Consider the following 21,113-nt stretch of genomic DNA (forward strand, 5'->3'; position numbering starts at 1 on the left):
AACTGCAGTTCTTTAAGAAGGAGGCCATCTGGGCTGAATGGTATTGGAACCTGTCCTCCTGGGAGCAGATGCAGCAGAGACTAAGGAATTGGGAATATGGGATGGCGTTTTTACAGGGGGCAGGGTGGGAGGAGGTGTAGTCTAGGTAGCTGTGGGAGTCAGTCGGTTTATAGTAGATGCCTGCAACACATTTTAAGCTCTGATCTCCAGCATCTGCAGACCTCACTTTCTCCCCGAGAGGGACCTATTCCTACCCTAGTCATCCTTTTATTCTTGACATACCTATAGAAAGCCTTTGGGTTTTCCCTAATCCTATCAACCAAGGACTTTTCATGTCCCCTCCTTGCTGCTGTTAGCTCTCTTTAGATCCTTCCTGGCTACCTTATAACTCTCAAACGCCCCAATTGAATGTTCACTCCTCGTCTTTACATAGGCCGCCCTCTTCCCTTTAACAAGGGATTCCAATTCCAAATTAAACCAAGGCTCCCTCACACGACCCTTTCCCCCCTGCCTGATAGGTGCATACTTATCAAGGACACTCAGTAGTTGTTCCTTGAACAAGCTCCACATATCGATTGCACCCTTCCCTTGAAGCCTACTTTTCCAAGCCACGCATCCTAAGTCATGCCTCATCGCATCATAATTTCCCTGCCCCCAGCCAAAACTCTTGCCCTGTAGTGCACACTTATTCCTCTCCACCACTAGAGTAAAAGTCACTGAATTGTGGTCACTGTCCCCAAAGTGCTCACCTACCTCCAATTCTAACACCTGGCCTGGTTCGTTACCCAGAACCAAATCCAATATGCCCTCACCTCTTGTTGGTCTGTCTATATATTGTGTCAGGAAACCCTCCTGCACACATTGGACAAACTCCGACTCATCTAACGTACTTGAGCTATAGCTTTCCCAGTCAATATCTGGAAAGTTAAAGTCCCTCATAACAACCACCCTATTAATTTCGCTCTTCCCCTGAATCATCCTCGCAATCTTTCCTTCTCCGTCTCTCGGACTATTAGGAGGCCCGTAGAAAACTCCTAACAGGGTGACCTCAGCTTTCCTATTTCTAAGCTGAGCCCAAACTACCTCAGATGGTGAGTCTTCATCCATCGTCCTTTCCACTGCTGTAATACTATCTTTGACAAGCAATGCCACACCTCCAACTCTTTTACCCCCACCTCTGGCCCTACTAAAACATTTAAACCCTGGAACCTGCAACAACCAATCTTGTCCCTGTTCTACCCATGTCTCCGTAATAGCCACAACATCGAACTCCCAAGTACCAACCCACGCTGCAAGTTCACCTACCTTATTTCGTATACTTCTCACATTGAATTTTACACACTTCAAGCCACCTTCCTGTTAGGATTGAAACACAGCTATGACTGACAGCTGTTGTTCGTGGAAGGTGAAGTTTACTCTTCATGAAATCTAAACATTCAATTTTTTACCAGGTACAAATATAAGCTATGGAAAAATGTTTTGATTAACTTACATTTTCTCAGGGTTACTTGATGACATCAATAGGGGGAAAATGATGTCTGGACGATCATTTTCTAAATCTATTTGGAAGACTGACAAAACGAAGTTTATGTGTCACGCTGGCAGTAAGAAAACCATCATGAGTGCAGAAATTAGTAAATCGCATGTCCTGCTTATTTGCACTTTTGTATAAATCTTATGTCATTTTACTGATGAAAGGGAAAAAGGCTAGGCACACTTTCCTTTCCTTTTTGCTTTTTTCATAGCTGTACCTAGGCAATTCCTCATTTTTTGTTGTGGACATTGCTTGTTTTGGGAAAGCATTTTCGCCACTTTATCAAAAATGTACTAATGCTGAAAAATAAAACACATTTAATCTTGTTGCGTTGATCTGAGGGGCGCCAGTAGAATTTTCAAAACTTGTTGCCTTCAACCATTTGTGGACATTACACGTAATATATTGAATTGTCTCTAAAGATTGTAAGTGCCGAAGATGGGGACCTTAAAAAGAGTTAAATACGAATATTAATTCGGCAGTTGTAAACGAGGAAAAGTGCACAAGTTGCAACTTTACATTGGCATTGATTTCCTCGGCCATTTTAGCGATTAGTATGACACAATTTTTCCTCCTTCTTCTACACTTAGTTGATTAGTTGTCCAACTCGAAATCAGTGACTGCACTTCAGAAAGAAAAGTGTTTTAATGATTGGTCCTGTGATTGATTCCATTTCTCCATCACACGTGGTTTGATTTCGGGTGATAAAACTCATGTTCACCTAAGTAATAATAGACAACTTAATGAATAAATAAAATTTGATGGTATTTCCCGAAAGATAAACACGTGTTGCTGTCCATTTGCATTTAAAGATGGAACAGATGCTTATTCCACAAAATAAATGAAGTCACTATAGAAATAATAAAACTATGAATATATACCACGTTTGGAATGTTTGAAATATGTAAACAAGTTCGTTTTTGTTCAAGCACAATCACGTCAGTGATCGAATACCCGAGAAAGATCTCTTCTCTATTACTACTTTAAGTTTTACAAAGATGGTTCTATATCGAGTTTTCCTTGATTGCTACAAAACTCAACTTTGCATTTGCTTTAAACAATCTGTTGCTTTCAGATCAAGCACTAGTTGTTTGGGATTTTTAAACTGAAATCATTACATTAATCAAACCTATCTCTAAACTGATGCCAACTGTCAGCGAGAACATGTTGTTACTATATTAATCATTTTCCCAAGTGGAAACTTTCACTACATCTGGTACCAATCACTTTCTCTGTGAATTAAATTGCAAAATTTATGTTTCTGGTTTTCCTTCAATAAAACACAACAAAACGCAAAAGTTTCATTCTTGTAAAACAAAACCAAATGAATGCATTTCAGCGATTGTCAGTTGTAATCAATATTTAATATCCCTCACTTTAGCGTTATCACTTTAGGAGAGCCCCAAAGGTTTGAGCTTTCCAAAAATGTCATGCACATCCAAAATGACACACACACGTACGCACATACAGAGCATGCACACACATATACATGTACACTAAATCATAGACTCTCTACAGTGTAGAAGCAAGACATTATCACACACTACCCACGAACCCACACCAACCCTCCAAAGCATATACCACTCAAATCTAATCCTTTACATTTCCAAGTATAATTCTGCACATGTGTGGACTCTGTGAGCAATTTAGCAATATCAATCCAACTAACCCATAGGTTTTTGGACTGTGGGAGGAAACAGACCACACAGATGATTTTGTGCCGATATGGGAGAATGCAAATTCAACACAGACAATCAGCCAAGGCTGGAATCAGACTGTGTGAAAAAAGGTGGCGCAGGGTTTGGAGACTCCTTGTGATCTGGCCACAGTAGATCTAACTGTTACGTATCTCATAATTATTCTGCTCTTTTAAATCATTGCAAATTTATATCTAAGTCGATCCAAATTACGAAAAATGTTCCCCTAACTTCATATGCACGCCTGGGAACTCTACAATTGATGAAGCCAAATTATGAACACTGGAAGAGAAGATTTTCTGTTGTGGAAACAAGACATGACTCCCGTGCAATGCACCTCTATAACTCTATCGATCTTTGACTGATCTACATTCACGAACTCAATGATGAACGAAATCGAGAATGCACCACCGTTCAGAATTCATGATTAAGTGTGCAGATGACCGTGTGATGAAGAAGTTCATACGAACGTTCCACAACCAGAAACCTTGGATGATTTGGAAAATTCACTCCCTACGGATGGCAAGATCTCAGGTGTTCAATTCAGGTGACTGTGATCTACGCAGTAAATCCAAGTACGACTTTCGCAAGCCATCAGGAATGCTATGATCCAGTAGCAAAGTAAGCTTGAGACCCACATGGTAACCAGTTAGTTATGGCAAGGCTTGCACCACATAAAGTTCCACAGTGTGAATTCGAACAGAATCGTGAACAACAGTTGATGCCAACCCAATGATCTCAATACCTTCATTGTTTGCTTTGACGAGAAAGGCAGTGAAACAATATTAACGCAACGATATCCTCGATCACCAAACATTAGGGCAGCTTTATTAAGGGTGAATGGATGTGAAACGACAGAGCCAGATGTGGTCCCTGGCTATACACTTATGATCTACATGGATTGTTTGGAAGCTGTATTCGTAGACATCTTCAAACTGTCCTTGCATTGGCATGGATTTACGAACTCCTTCAAAAAACCCAGTGCAAATAAAAGTCATGCAGAATGCCCCAATGACTATTGCATGGCAGCTCTGACATACGTTGATATTTAGTGATTTGACAGACTGGTCACGACTCACATAACTCCAGCTTCCCAGATTACCTTTACCCTTCAATTTCGAGTACTGGCGCGACTGGTGCATGGTAGTGCCAGCTCCCTGACCTGACTCTCATCCCTGGAAATCTGGACAATAAGAATAACTACTTCCGGCTTCCAAGTTTTGGATGACAACATCACAATTATAATTTCAAACAAATTCACCTTCAAGCTCCATCAGATAGGTCTCAGCTCTCCCTATGAAATTGGATTCTCGAGGTCATGACCAACAGACTACAGTTAGTAAGGATAGAAAATATCACCTTCCACATGATAATCCTCAGTGCTCCACAAGGTTGCATACTCAGCACCCTGCTATACACCGGATATAAATATGGCTGTGTGGCTAAATTCCACATGAACTTCATTTACACGTTTGTTGCTGACACCAATGTTGTACGTCAAATCTGAAACCATGACGAATCGGAATATTGCAAGATTTTGAGTTCTTAACGGCATGATGTAGAGGCAACAACATCAGCAAAATGAAGTAGCTGATCATTGACGTTGGGAAGTGGAGTGGGTGGCGTTTCTTTGTTTGCATCAATGATGTGGAAGTGGAGTTGGTCAAGACATCAGGTTCCTGAGAGTGATGGTCACCAACAATCTGTCCTAATCTTTGTTGGTGGTCATCATATTTCCACTACGGCCTTCAAAGCGCAGCAACGCCACTATGAGGCTCGTTAGGAAATTCTGCTGGACATAATAATATTAGGAATGGGAGCATTGGAAGTCCAACTGGCCCGTCAACTCTACTCTAAAATTAAACGAGGTCATAGCTGATCTTTTCTTCAACTTAGTTCAGCCTACCGGCCAACTCTCCATATCCTATAATTCGTTTCCTGTTCAAAAATCTATCTTTGTTTTTAAAAAAAATCAACATGTTGGTCGCAACTGCTTCACTGGCAAGGGCGTGAAGGAGTTCCTCCTCAACTCACTCTCAAATCAGCTCCATATTATTTTGTGGCTGTGCCATCGAGTCTTATTTACACCTCCAGTGGAATCAATATTCCTGCTTCTATCTTACATATACCCTTCATACTTTTATATGTTTCGCACTTATTCTTCTAAATTCCAATTCGTAGTGTTCCAGTCGATTTCACCTATCCTCATAAACCAATCCTCTCAACTCCAGGATCAACCTAGTGAACCTCTTCTGCATCCACACCAGTACCAGTCCATCTTTTTCCAGAGGAAGAAGAGCACAACTGTGCACAATACCTCAAATATGGCATCAAAGGACTCTGTAAAGCTAGAGCATAAACTCCATCCCTCTAGCAATGAAGTATTTCATCGATACTTCCTGCTGCACAACATAATCGAAGGCACATCCCTCCTCAGTTATATTCTATTTTGCCAAATTCTGTTCGGTACAAAGTTAGAGATTCCATACACCTATGTTTTTTCTCTTCTGTTATTAGAATTTCAAATGGAGACCTTCAAATTGATATTGCTTTCTCTCTCTCCACACTTTCTCAGCATCTTTAATATTGCATCTTTCAATTAATTCTGTTACCATGATGCTTGATGCATTTGTGCAGTACAACAGGCCTGGTTAGCAAGGAAGACAACATGTTTCACTGTACTGCAGTACGGGTGACAGTAATGAATCAAATAGATCAAAATCGCATTCCACTACTCAAAATCCAAATCCTGAAGGGCATAATTCAGTTTTCACTAATAGCCTTGGCATTTGAGTATTTGTCTCTTTTAACAGACTTCAATGAAAAAAAAATCTGGTGTTCTTACTTTCCCCATAGCTCCGGTTGTTTTGTGATCCAGGTTATATTTAAAGATCAATTTTATATTTACATTTGATCTTATGTTTTCTTCTCATTTTGTGCATGTTTATGTTTTCTGTGTCAGTTTTGATATGCGTTGCACATCTGCTTTCATTTTCATTCTTCATTTTCTGGATGCTATTATTCGCTATGTTTACTTTGAATATGTTTCTATAAATTTCGTATAAATCTTCTTGTTAAAACGAAGCTAATGAGATTTCACATGCTATTTTCTTCAGTACTTATAATCTGAAATTTATTTTGATTTTGAATTGATTACTATTGGAAGGAAAATTTCAAGCACTCTTTTATAGAAAATCTCTTGCATTTATAGAGATTTCTCATTTTTCATGAATACAATTATATGCTGTAATCAAGCAATGAATGAAATGCAATATAAATTCATATCCGTAACGTTTATTCATCGTACCTGAATGCTTTCTTACAAAATGGAGACACGTCCTTCAGTGCACTCTAACAATTTACCATGCTGTGATGTGTTTTGGCATTCTTAATTGCTCATTAACTTTTGATTATCTTATTTTGCTGTGAAGGGATAAATTATTTTGTTCGAATGACATTGCACTTGGAAGAATTGTAAATTATGAGGGGGACAGGATGAATTTTCAAAGCATGATAGTTAGGGTGGATAGTTCACAGATAACGATCAATGCAGATAAATCTAATCTCTTCGGCCCTGATTGGTAGAACACTGAGAAACAAAATGAATTCTGAATGAAGTGCAAAAGAAGTGGAGCTGCTCATGTACATGCAAAGATTATTTGATATAGGAGGACAGGTTGAAAGAATAGTGAATGAAACCTAACATCGTCCTGGCATTAGAAACGGAGCAGGGAATACACATATAAAAAAAAGTTGAAATTCCACTGCACACTTACTGAACCTCATCTTGATGTATGGATATTACTGCTAGCCGAACACTGTAGAAAAGATTTGAAATACATTGTAAAGGTTTCAGAAGAAATTTGCAGGCATGGCTGCTGGTAAATGGAATCTTCAGTTATTATGAGGATAAATTAAAGGAGCATTCTAAAATTGTTACAGAGTGAAGACGGTCAGTTGACACATCAATTGCACACCAAACCCCAAAAGACCTTCCCATCGATATCACACTCTCAATCCAACTTTTCCCATGGCCAAACCACCAAACCTTCACATTTTTGGCCTGTGGGAGAAACCAGAATATACAAAGAAAATCGACACTGGCACGGAGAAAACTTGCAAACCCCACATAAGCAGAGGCCTGAGGGTTGAATCGAAGACGAATGCATGGTATTATGTGGAAGCCGTGCTCATCACAGAGCCACCATGCCATTCCGAGTATTGGGCCTGTTCACTTTGGAGGGATTTGATAGATTTTTAAAACGTTATTAGAGGGCAGGAGAAAATCGAAGGGAGGATATATACCCACTCATTAAAGGAAACAAAAAGAGAAGACACAGGTTAACAGTGATATGCAACCGAAAAAAACTGATGCGAGAAATAGAATATATTTCCTCTGGTTGAGGAATTTGTAATAAATGATCACATTCCATGGATACAATCTGGGCAATTCTGATTCAAATAGGAGATATATCCTTATGCAAACTAATGAGTCAATGAAATTATCTACCCACAAAGGTGTGTTAGTAAAGGCACTGAAGATCGACAAAAATGGCAATATTTTCATACTTCCTTTATTAGCAGCATGAAATATATGACAAACCCGCAGCACGCCATTGAGAATCAACCATTTTCAATGGAGAAGCTGGCTTGAAAAGCTGAAATGCCAACTCCTGCTCCAAGATTTTTTATGTTTCTTTGCTTTTCGCTGAATATGGTTCTCCATGAAATAACATAAAGTGAGTATTGTCTAGAATAACTATTGGCACAATTCGCTATGTAAACATATTTCTTCCCCCAAAAGGTTCGTACGTTAAAATAAATGCAATGCCCATCTTGTTTGTTTTTAGATATTGACAATATTAAGAGCAAATTGAAAGCAGGAGGTAAGTCTACTTATATTTCTTTCAGTGTGCTTTAGATTTCTTACTACACTGTCTATAAAGGTATTATCATTATTTGTGCTAATTTCAAGGCACTTCTGACTATGCTATCTTCTGAAAGCCTATGGTAGTCAGTTTTAATTTTCATAAGAATGAAACATCGTGTTGAATTCACACTGGATTTCTTACATATGTAACAATTTGCAAAACCTTATGTCGTTACTTTGTGAAACGTTTGTTCATTTTGCATGAAAATTAGAGTTTTCGCAGTGACTGCTTTACTTCTATCATTTTCTTCAATAAAACGAATCCATTCTATTTGTAACAGGTGATCAAAAAGGTAAATCTTCAAAAGCAAGCAAAGACAACCAAATTTACGTGCATTTACAAAGGATTACATTATTCCGATGTTTTATTTAATTTTGCTGCTAATTTTGCTGTCATATAACTGTGCATTTTGTTGTGCATTTGACATTATCATATTCATTTTCATTGAAAGGCATTAGAAATTGGAACAGTTAGATACTTCAGTGTCGACAAACGTGCACAAGAGATTCTGTTCTATTTTGAAGTGTGTCTTACCACTGACAAAACAGTTCCCACGCTTTTTTTGTAAGGTTATGGATAATTGTGGAATTCCAGATTCAAAATCAATTAGTCAATCTGAAACTTCATGTTGACGAATTCCATATTGAATTCGCTAAAGCAAATTCCACTCTGAACTGGCAAGTCTCAGCTCAATTTGCACAGCTATATTTGAGCTGAAATACACTTTACTATTCTGTGACCTTTGAGAAAATAACTGAATTATTTAATTTAAATGTAACGTAATTATTACTTGCTATTTGCAATGTTCCCTTTGGAAACGTTTGAACAAATAAGATGCAACATGCTATTGAATTACAATTAGATTATTTCTAATCTGTGAAGTAGAATTTACTATTCAACTTTAACAACAGTTATAATGAATCTGCACTTCGAAGTAATGCTTGCATATGTTCTTCTTCTTGTTCATCTTCTGCCTAGTATTATTATTAATATTAATATAATTATCCAACATACCACGCAAGTTGGCTGTACTTAACGGATACAGAGCACATAATTCATTAGGCATGCAAAAAGATTTGATCTGGAACATTTAATATTCTGTGGACAATGTACTTAGGTAGTCATTACATGAGTTTTTGAGAGAAACAGCTTTGTGGATAATACGGAGAGATTAGGGTAAAGTAAATGATGGGATTCCTTCATACAAGAACAGTAATTCTTCAAGAGTCAGAATGAGCACTTTCTGGTCTCGTATGCATTCTGTCCTCATTCCATTATTCGCCATAACTTGAAAATTGTAAATTATGTGCATATGTTCATTACATATAAATTATGAGTACTGAATCATTGGACACAAAATTTATCATGCAATGATAAAGTCAAATGACAAATGAAGAAACAAAGGAAAAGGCAAATGAATTTTCTGTTGGCATTCTACATAAATTTCTTCATTCCTGATAATTTCCTCATTTGCACTGGATATGTAATCCACTTTAATAAAATGAGAGCTGCGTTAGATGACAGCACAGAAAATTGCAACCACTCACAGCAAAATGCGCAATTGATTCTTTGCATATTGTCTTGCCTTTGGCCTTCTCTTTAAAGGTGTGTCAATGTCTCTTTATGTAACTGTGCGACCAAATTCCTTTCTTTTATATTAAATTTCCTACAGGTCCTTCGGCCCAACCAGTTCACACCGAGTTTTTGAACAGTAACCCTCTTCTCTCTAATAAATGAACCAATCATTATGGGCAATTTAGCTTGGCTAATGCACCTAATCCACACATCTTTTGACTGTGGGAGAAAACCGGCACACACAGCAGAAACCCAAAGGGAGAACATGCAAACTCCACCAGCCACCCGAGGCTAGAATTGAACCTTGAAGGCTGGTGTTGGAAAGCAGCAGTGTTAACCACTGAGCCTGCATGACGCCCGAATTTTTTTTTAGATTAGAATCCTGATAGTATGGAGACAGGCCACACACGCACACTATTTAATACTAACGTCTATCCATAGCCCGAGTATTGTGGTTCACTAGTATGCTGTTCCCAGCAGGAATTTGATCCTAAATTTAGTTTACTCGACTGTTGGTTCTTTTGTGAAGTGACCAAAGGGGAATTATTTTGTAATTCCTTCCTAATCTGTCACCGTGCACATCTGTGTTGCTTTGCCTTTCACTACTAATATTCTAGAATGTATTTTATCTGTACATATGAAGAGTCGTCTGGACTTGAAGCTCTAAATTACTCACTTTCCACGGCTGCTGTGTGACCCATTGTGATTTCCAGATTTCCTTTTGTTTTCAAAACGAAACATTGTTTGTTTGAAACATAATGCAGATTTGTTGCTTTAGCATCTGATTCTGAATTATGTGTCGTATAAAAGCTGCGTAATATATGTAGCATAACATTCTGTATGCTTTCTTAAGTACTGTTTAAATCACTCACCTCCACTCACTCATATCCTTCACTAATGTTTCTTCAATCAGTGTGTAGCACCTCTCACCACTTTCTGTTCTTCATGAATATCCCTGCTCTTGCATTCACATTTATAATTGCGTCAGTTACAAACAAAAATGCAAGTGAAGTCAAAAGTCAGCGGTAAAGAGTTACTTTCCACTTGTATCTTATTATACTACCAATTTGCTCACATGAATCTTACACATTTCTGATGTCCACTGAATCCAGCTGTCTGGACACAAACTCATGAATAGCGTCTATATTACTGTAAATGTAAAGATATTTCACAGATTTTCAAAATCAGTGCGTGTATCTAATGGCACCAAATGTCTAGTTCTGCGTGGACATGATAGGTAAAATAAGTTGAAAAACAGATTCATTACAAAACAAGCAATTTGATTCCAAGACACACGTTATAAAATCCTCAGAGGCACTGATTCACCATTGTAATTTTTTGCATGGCACATTGGCACTAAGCAATCTTATTTTACCATGGGTTCGTACTGTTGTTCACATTTTATTTGTTAAACGTAACGGATTGAAATCCACAAAATGAAATATTGCTTTAAACACAATTGTTTATTTTCTTCAGAAGCAACGTGCTTTTGTCATAAAATGTCAATTTTCTGTTTTGCTAAATTCGGGCGATTGTAACCAATTTAATAATATTTAGTCAAATAGCTGTATAACACTATTTTCATGAAACAATATTATGGATGATTGTTTGCAGAACAGTCTACAAGCACACGTATGTATTTCAGAAGATAACAACATGCAAGCTGCTTACAATGAGTTTTATTTTTCGTAAATGGTGACATTGTCACAAAACTGAATGTACTAACTGAATGAAACGTGAGCAAATATTTCACTTTTAACAATCATTGAATTAGGTTAACCAAATGTTGTGTTCTTGGTCGGAAAGTGTTAGAATACATAGTTTATTGCAGTGCTCATTCATAAATCGCATTTGACCATTCATTTCAAGTAACATTTATATTTATTTCTGTAACCTGGTATATTAGTAAGGATTAGCATGACAACACTGGCCACTGCATGTGCGATTCAACATCCTTTATATGTTTTCTGTATGACTTAGTGTATTTTTTTAAATACAAGCTCATTCAAGAAATAGAAAGGTAATGCTTCAATATCTGAGCAAACAATAATGCTCCGCTTCCATAATGCTCCCCTTCTACCGGATTTGTGCAACCTGAGTAACCATTCCTGGATCAAGAGGACAGTTTGCAAAGGAAAATCCTTCATGCTGATGTGAGCTAATACAGCAATTGAACCCACACTCTTTGCATTACTCTGCATCACAAACCAGTAGTTTATCCAACTCATGTAAACTTCCAGCCTTACATTCTATGCATTTTCCAAAATTAACTGCTTGTGAAACCTAGGGAAAAAGCACGAAATCGTCGACTGTATTTGTTGTTTCTATATACAGTTAAACATATAATTATTGTTCCCACACATACGTTCTCATGCATATATCTTTAACTCTGCTCTTAAAATACTTAATCTAATTCAATAAAATTCAATCATTGACACTCCATAATGTATATTTCCCACTTTGCCTTTGCTCTCAACATTATGCGTGCCATGTTAATCGATGTAGTTTAACACCTATTAATACAATTTTCAGATGTTATGACGTCTGAATTTCTGATGATACATTGCACTGTTGAATATAAGTATTACAGACACATAATGATATTTAACAGCGGCAAATTCTTACTACTGAGCAGAAGGTATATGGAGTGTGGTTCTGGAACAGCACAGCCGGTCAGACAGCATCCGAGGAGCAAGCAAGTCGATGCATACGACAATCCCGACGAAGTGCTTACGCTCGAAACATCGGCTCTCCTGCTTCTCTGATGCTACCCCACTGGTTGTACTTTTACAGCACCACACGTTTTGACTCTGAACTCCAGCATCTGCCGTCCTCACTTTCTCCCAGAGGACATATGGATATGTTAATATCCACACGAAATCCACATTTAAAAGCGAGCAATTTCAATTTTGAAAATGAAATGCATTTCATAATTGTTCACATCTGTTTCCTATGATCTGTCAAAAATAAACATTTGAATTCACTCATATTTCGGCCCTCTTCTCCAAATTTGAAATCTTAATTCCAGGGGATTTACCAACTTTAAAATTAGCGAATCGATATGAAGCTGACTATTTCGTTTGTCAGCATATATCTTTTAAAAATGTTATCAGAAAAAAAATGGTTTTGGTTAATAATTAGCAATAGAATGTAACGAGCATAGAAATATCAAAGCATAGCTTAACCTGGAATCCAGGTATTTATGTTCCTTTTCTACATCTTTCCATCTTCAAGAGGAGTGAATCATGAATAGGATGCACTATGCTCGGACACACATAGAGTTCACTTAAGCTATAAAAACTGATATTGTTTGCACAAATAGGACAACTAATCTACATCCATTACATTTGGAAAAAACGTTGTTGATTTCACCACCATGTCAGGAAAACAACCCAAATTTGAAAATCATAATGGAATACGTATAACATGTTTGTGGTTCTTATTTGTTTTCAGAAACGGAGAAAGGTGAGAAACACAGAAAGTGTAAATTGGCCTTTAAATATCCACTTTACTTGAGATTGAAATAAAAATGATTGTGAAACGCATACTCATGCGTTTCACGTGAATCTGTCCAGTACAATCTTGATCACATTGAGGTGAGGCCAATTTTTTGAAAATCGAATACAATTTGCATTTGATATATTTTAGCTTTTATAAAACCATAGAATCGTACAGCTCACAAAAAAGGACATTTTGATCAGTTTGTTTTCTCTAAATCACAGACCAGTAATATCAAGTGACTTTCTGTAAATGTCAAAAATGCCTCCAATTTCCAAAATCCGTTATCCATTAGAAAGAACTATGTTGAGCACATTCCGTTTCATTATTCAATACATTCTAATTCAAAACACTGGAGTTGACTTTTATCTTCTATAAAATCAAGTTCTCAAATGCTCGATCTTAAATTATCCTGACATTATGTCAATTATTCAGCAATTTTCACACAAAGGAATGTAGCTTTGTTTATTTTGACAAATTCTTTTGAAGTTTTGTGTACGTGAAACAAACTGACCATTTATAATCTTCTGTTGAACAAAAGAAAATTAAACTGAGATTGTCTGATTTTCTCAGTCATCAAAAATGTGCACCTGTGGTAGTTGCCTTATGATACATGGTTTTGTACTATAGTATCTTGATCCACAGTGATATAGAAACCTTTAGTTTCAGGTAGAATATATTTATTGCCTCAATACTTTAAGCAAAGAAAAGCCAAACTCTTATTTAAATATCTTTTTTTTTAAAGAACTCACACACAAAAAAAGCAGGCATTAATCTTCGCAGATTCTTCAACACTTCAAGATACTGTTGACCTTTTTAATCTGCATTAATATTTTGATTACTTAATTCTAAATATTTAAACGTTGAGTGAATCATTCATTTTTAGTTTCAATTGATATTGTGCATGCTAATGAGTAGTTTTGAGACTGCCCAATCTGTTTTAAAGGAACAGGCAGTCTATTTTTTCAAGAACCATATACAGAATGCAAAGGCTTAAATGTGTGTAAATAGAATCACCACACAGCGAACATTATGATGACCTGAAATCCTTATTTACATTGATATTAATTACAATTATATGGTGGGAAGAACAAAAATAAAGTGTTAATATGACTTCTCATATTTTTAATGCAATATCCATTCATAGCATAACGTAATGGTTCTAATAATAGAATTTTAAAAAAGAAAAAAAATACTGCATGATGCATGGAACACCAAAAATCATTGTATGAGTGTGATATAAAGAAAAAAATCTGAACAATTCAATGCAATTACTGCATACTTTATATGATATGGAGATGCTGGTGTTCGAATGGGATGTACAAAGATGAAAAACACACAACACCAGGGTATAGTCTAACAGATTTAATTGAAAGAGCGAACAATTGGAGCGCTGTTCCTTCCTCAGCTCATTGTGGAATATATGATTGCAAACCACATAATTTATAGAAAAAGTTTGCAATGTGTTGCAACTGAAACTAGATATTGAAAAATATCTGGATTGTTAAGTCTTTCATCTGTTAAAATAGCCATGCTGGTTTCAGTTCTTTCACATGTAAATCGTAAAACATTTTTTAAGAAGTTACGTTCTCAAGTGAACTTTACCAATTAGTCTCTGTCAGCCAAGATAATGTATTGAACGTGTGAGATTCCTTGTGTGATGTTGTCTGTACCACAATGTTTAGATTGATTCTAAACTATATATGAAAAAAATAATTTACAGAATCTTACATGGATTCATGCAGTTTTTGACAGAAGTAAAATGGAACTCGGCAATTACAAATTCACCCCACTTATATGTATGTGTGTGTGTGTCACCAACTTCGGTACCCATGGGGATGGCCTCAATCAGGACCTTGGATTCATGTCACACTACAGGTGACCCCATTTCACTCTATACATACACAAACTCCTATACACGAACACATACACACACACTCACAACCCCCCTACATATTCACATTCACCCGCCTACAGACTTATACTCATTTATACTCACACTCACACGCATTCACCCACTTCTCACAGACACTCACAACACCTCTACCCCCTCCCCCCACCACACACACAAACACCCACATGTGCACATGCACATATAAGTTTGTGGGATCAAGTTGTATTTGCAGAGTTCCATTTTACTTCGCTCAAAAGTGCATGAATCCATGTAAGATTCTGTAAAACCATTTGTGTAAGGATTAGAATCAGTCTGAGCATTGTGACACAGACAGTATCAGACAGGAGATGTCACACATTCACTAAATTATCTAGGCTGACAGACACCAAATGTGAAATGTCACTTGTGAATATAAATTTAAAAAAATGTTTTGCGATTTACATTTGAAAAACTGAAACCAACATGCTCAATCTAACAGATGAGAGACTTAACAAACAATCCAGGACGTTTTCAATATATAATTTCAGTTACATCATAACGTAAACGTTTGCTATAAATTCTGCGTCTTACAATCTTATATTCCGCAGCACACTGAAAGCTAGTGCTTCCACTTAAACCTTTTGGACCATAACCTCGTGTTGAGTAATTTGTAACTTTGCATGCTTTAACGTTTCATTACTGGATTTCTCAGATTTTGCACGACTGTATATCAATCACTTCATCTCACCGTTTAATTTATTGTTTTTTAAAAAAGTTTCTTTTTACAAGGGCAGAATTTATGCTGGACAGAATAGAATGTATCACATTTTAAACTGATATCGCATGATTCATTGCACATTCTCAGCACATTTGAGACATTAAATACTTTGTTTCATTTGTAACTGCGCAAGCAAAACTGTTAACGTTGATCATTCATAATTATATTTATGCAAACCATCATTTATCGGTAAGGTCATTCTTGCAGGCAACACCAGCCAGTGTTATACAGTTAGCATTCCCTTCATCAGAGAATTCCCTTCATCAGAGAAAACAAAAAACGACGTGGAGCACCTCTTTTTGGTTCATTTCTCCCCATCACTTTCATGTGGAAAATAATTCAGCTGTTGGGAAAGAGCACTGGCAATACAGGAACTGAAGAGAGACGACATTCAAAGTAAAAGAGAAAGGTAAAGTTTGCAGGGGAAAAAAAACTCGTTAACATTTTATTTTCACGTTAGAAGAAAAAAAAAATTTCTGAGAAGTTAATTGAAATTAATTGAATCGACGTAAAACATCGTAACCGTATGCAGTTTGTTCGTAATGTAAGAAACTCAATAACCAAAGTAAAGCTGATTTTGTTTTCTGGAAGGATGTCTTGGGCAGTGAAGTACCGTTGCGAGATACTAAACACATTGTTAGGAATGTACTTTCTAGTCATTTCAATATATCCAATATTATCAAATAAGAAACGGTATGAACTACTTACTCATGTGATACCAATTTGTTGTTAGCAATCTGCATTTCAGTGAGCAAATGATCATGCCATTTCTATTTCATCAGAAATTGCTTTGTGACTTGAATACATCAAGGCACCTATGAAATGCTCTCATAAAACTGCTGAAGAATGGAAGATATATTGAAAATTATTATGTATATCATTCGAATGATCAAGTGATAAAAAGTCGCCACAATTTGTCGGTTAAAAAACCGATTCCTGTGTCTTATGACGTTAGATTGACTGCAGTTTGGAAACAGGCCCTTCGGCCCAACAAATCCACACGACCCCCCGAAGAGTAACCCACCGATACACCTACATCTACCCCTGGCTTAGGCACCTAACACTATGGGAAATGTAGCATGGACAGTTCACCTGGCCTCCATATCATTGGATTGTGGGAGGAAACAAGAGGACCTGGAGGAAACCCCCGCTGAGATAAGGAGCATGTGCAAACTCCACACAGACAGTTGCCCGGGGTAGTATTTGAGGTGGTCTCTGGCATTATAAGGCAGAAGTGATAACTGTTGAGCCACAGTGCCGCCCCAATCATTGTAGGAGTGTAATTCATATAAGATGTCACGTATGTTATATATTTGTACACTGACTGATATGGTTACATTTCTTGAATATTTAATCCATGTTGAGCGCACCATGTATGAAACACAATGGCATTCTCTTTTATTATCATTTATTGCTCTCACTTCAATGCAGAATCACTTGTGTTGCCAGTTATTTGTCTTGAACTCGTTTTTTTATTCTGGAGAAAAAAAATCATTGATCACAACACTTTGATTGAAATTACCTCAAAATTCAAGATACATTTGAAATATGCGTTATTTGGGTACTGTTAACGTGTCATTTGTGCTCAATCGCGTAAGGGATAACATTAGACATTCTTGCATTGTCAGTAGGATGCATAGGGAAAGTCGATCATCACTAATTAAATCCCCTTGAGCTACTCTTGGGAAAGGAATTCTGTTGAATTATGTGAAATTTCTTTAGATAATCTTATATTTCGTACAATTTTTCAAAAATAAAATAGTCTTAATTATACATATTTTTAAATTGCTAAACAGAAGCAACTCCAGAAACAATGGCTACAGGTATGTGCATTGACTACAAGTACAGAAAAGGAAATAGAAGGTATTGGATAGTTGCAGTATACATTGTCTCAATTTAATGCACTGACTTGAATAATATGATTGAATGTTATATACAATGTGTGCGTGTAATCTCGTCGACTCTTTAAGATTAATTAATCTTGTTTGAGAATTTTAAATCTAATTCAAGTGAGCAGTGGTGAGTAGAAACTTCCTGCAAGTCAAAGCATAAACTTATTCATCTTCAAGTAATAGCTAATGGTGAATTGAGATTTCAATAAGAATGCATAGAAATTATTTCATTCTACAAACGAATATAAAACTGTTGTTTCATGTTTTCAGTAAACAAAACTCACTGAAGTGAGACGGAAAATTCAAACAATGTATCACATTCCATCAGTGCAATGTTACAAATTATTTCACATTCGTGTAAATCGAAACAATAAGGGCATAAAGGCAAAAAATAAGGCATCAACACAGTAGACTGAAAATGCATCGAACAGAATCGAAGAGAATTACTTTAGAAAGGGAACATAAAACATACGTAAGATGTAGAGGCATAATGTTTGATAAACATTTCCAATCCTATACCTGCCGAAATATCTGTAATGAAATCAGATATGCATTTCAGAAGCAAAGGATTCAAAGACGTCAAAGCATGTCTTTGCCTGCTCCACAAAAGTTTTTCCCAACTTTAAATTGTGAAATTTACAAGGTAAATCTATTCACTTCTCTCTCAGATATAGGGACAAGTTTCGCTACTCACACACATTCCTGCAGTTAGGCATTTTACTTTCTCACCTGCTGTGGCAACTTAATCAGAATGAGTTGTGACTACCGTATGCTGTTGCTGTCGAGTGGTACTATTTCCGAAGTTGAAATATTTGAGCAACGTCTATAGAGATGAGAATTACATAAGTTATGGGGTAAAAATCCGAAAGACAATTGCTGGAATAGCTTATCATAACTGGCAGCATTGCTGGAGAGAAATCATAATCAACGTTTCCAGTCCAATGACCTTTCCTCAGAACTGATGGTGGCAAGGAAGGAGTCAGTTGATACACCGAAAATAGAATGTGGAAAGGAGGTAAGGAGTACTCGATACGTGCGGATAGAGGCCACAGAGAAAGAAGAATAGTTGGACAGACAACGGAATGGAACATAGTCTAGATAGGGCGGTGACGAGCTAAATATGGGGACTATTACTGTGTGGCAGAGTCGGATAAAAGTTCTTTTTAGGTGCATTCCGTCCTCAGGAACGTTTCACTTTGTCTTCTAGAGCTTTTTCTTTTGCAGATTGGCAACGTGAGTTGTCTTTTCCGCAGCAAGTTACAAACTTACAGTGATTACAGCTTATGAAACACGCAATTAAAAGCACAACATGCACCATTATTGCTTAGCTTGCTATCATAATAATGGTTGAAAATGTGTTGCTGGTTAAAGCACAGCAGGTTAGTGCCAAATGCAATATTCATTGTGACGAAATTTCAATATGTGAACTAATGCAGGAATGCATCGTTACAAAGAATCAATGTATTGCTTAGGACTAAACAGGAAATCAGAAAATGATCAAGTGACACCAAAAATTCAGCACTCATCAATGAGTGCTGAAACCAAACATTTTTTTAATTAGCACGAAGAATATGGGAGCACTCTATTCTACTTGCAGGCAAGATAAATAAAAATATTTACTTTCCACGGTGCAACAACGGATAAAATTGAAATGTTGCAGCTGTGCCAAGCTCACAGCCCACTATCTTTGTGCTTAACCTCCACTCGTGCCTTATGTTCGGTTTCGCTTTCTCCTGCTTTCAATTGAAATGCAAATTGCTTCATTTTCTTTTCTGTTTCTTTTTTTCTTTGTTCAACAAATTATTGTTTAATTTTCTTTTTGGTTTGCGAGGGCTTTGTTTTTCATTTCTACCCAATTGTCTCAAATTCAATTTGTTTAATTTGCAATTGACGTTTAGCCAATTTCAATGCATTCCAATTGCATTCCCGCCAATTGAAAATGCCCTGTGATCGCAACAACCACTTCCCCTTCCCTCTCAAATGCATTCAGTACAAAATTATGCTTTGCCAATCTTGACTTTGTTTGTTTGGGATTGATTACAACTGCCAATCCTGAAAACATGCTTTTCTCACTTTTTGTAAATCTTCAGAAGTAACCTCTCCCACTTCCAGGAAATTCTTAGGGCCTGAAAAATCCATTATTACCCAGTACACAATTACACAATACCAACTGGATTCAACTCCCTAAATAAAAAAAAAACACAAGCATGATGACTCGCTGGCTTTGATTCCACTAAATCTACTGGCGATCATAATCTCTTCCTTTTTTTAATTGGAAATGTTAGGTTTCGCATTCCAGGTACAATTCAATTCAGCATTTTGTGGTCTATTCATGACTCAACACGGGATTTAAGGAAAAGCATGATGCTTCAGCTATACGTAAATCTAAAAAAAGAAGGAATTGGAAAAGAAAATGATATTCGAAATCCACGCAATAACAGGTGCAGTAGCTATTACGAAATACAGGTCCAGGATGGTAATATCCCGTAAAAACACTCTTCGGTAAAAGGCAAATTACAAAAAAAAAGATTGCCTCATATGCAAATGTCCCAACTTCAAGGGAACCCCACCTATGGTTTCTAATAGAACGAGGGAATAAAAGAAAGATTCAAGTTCTTCAAAACCTCAATAGCAGCAGCTGACAGCTAAAACTTAGAATGTCTTGGTTCTGAGAAATTGTAACTGATTCAGACTGCGCCTATTGTCACAACATAGAAAAACTCCAAGACCTCAGAAGAGGTATTGTTTCTCTCATGGCTGTCATAGACTGCGCGATACACTACCTTAAAAACTCTTCAATAAAAGCAACATAACATTTTAAAACTACAGATTCATGCTTCATTCTAGTGCAGATGCTTTTGCAGTGCACAACAAAAGAAATCACAATTGCAAAAGTCATAATTGCACAATTAACAGCAACTTTCCGAAAAAAATGCTCAGTGAAATCTCATCCAAGCAAGCAACATAAGTATTTTCACTTTTTCCACTTCTGACAATAAGTCGTACATGTTTATTTAGCAGGTGTGGAGAGAAACTGTTCGAACATCGAGACATGTATCACTAGGTGTCCTGTCGACATTTTTGTCATGACTATTCCGCCATGATGAACATATTCATGCCGAATGCAAGTGCAACCTACTTGGAGTGAGCTGTTAAATATTGTGGGGCCCAGGTATTATGGAGATGGATCACCTTCTGGAACACCGCAAGACCTGAAGATTTTCATTCTAGCATTTGCCTCTAGTTCAGTATGCTTCAATTGCAATTGCTTTTTTAGTCAAATTTAATGGCATTCCTGGCAATTGTAAAATCCTGTGTAATTGCTGCAAGTTGCC

This window comes from Hemiscyllium ocellatum, chromosome 35 (assembly GCF_020745735.1).
Source record: "Hemiscyllium ocellatum isolate sHemOce1 chromosome 35, sHemOce1.pat.X.cur, whole genome shotgun sequence".
Classification (NCBI taxonomy): Eukaryota; Metazoa; Chordata; class Chondrichthyes; order Orectolobiformes; family Hemiscylliidae; genus Hemiscyllium; species Hemiscyllium ocellatum.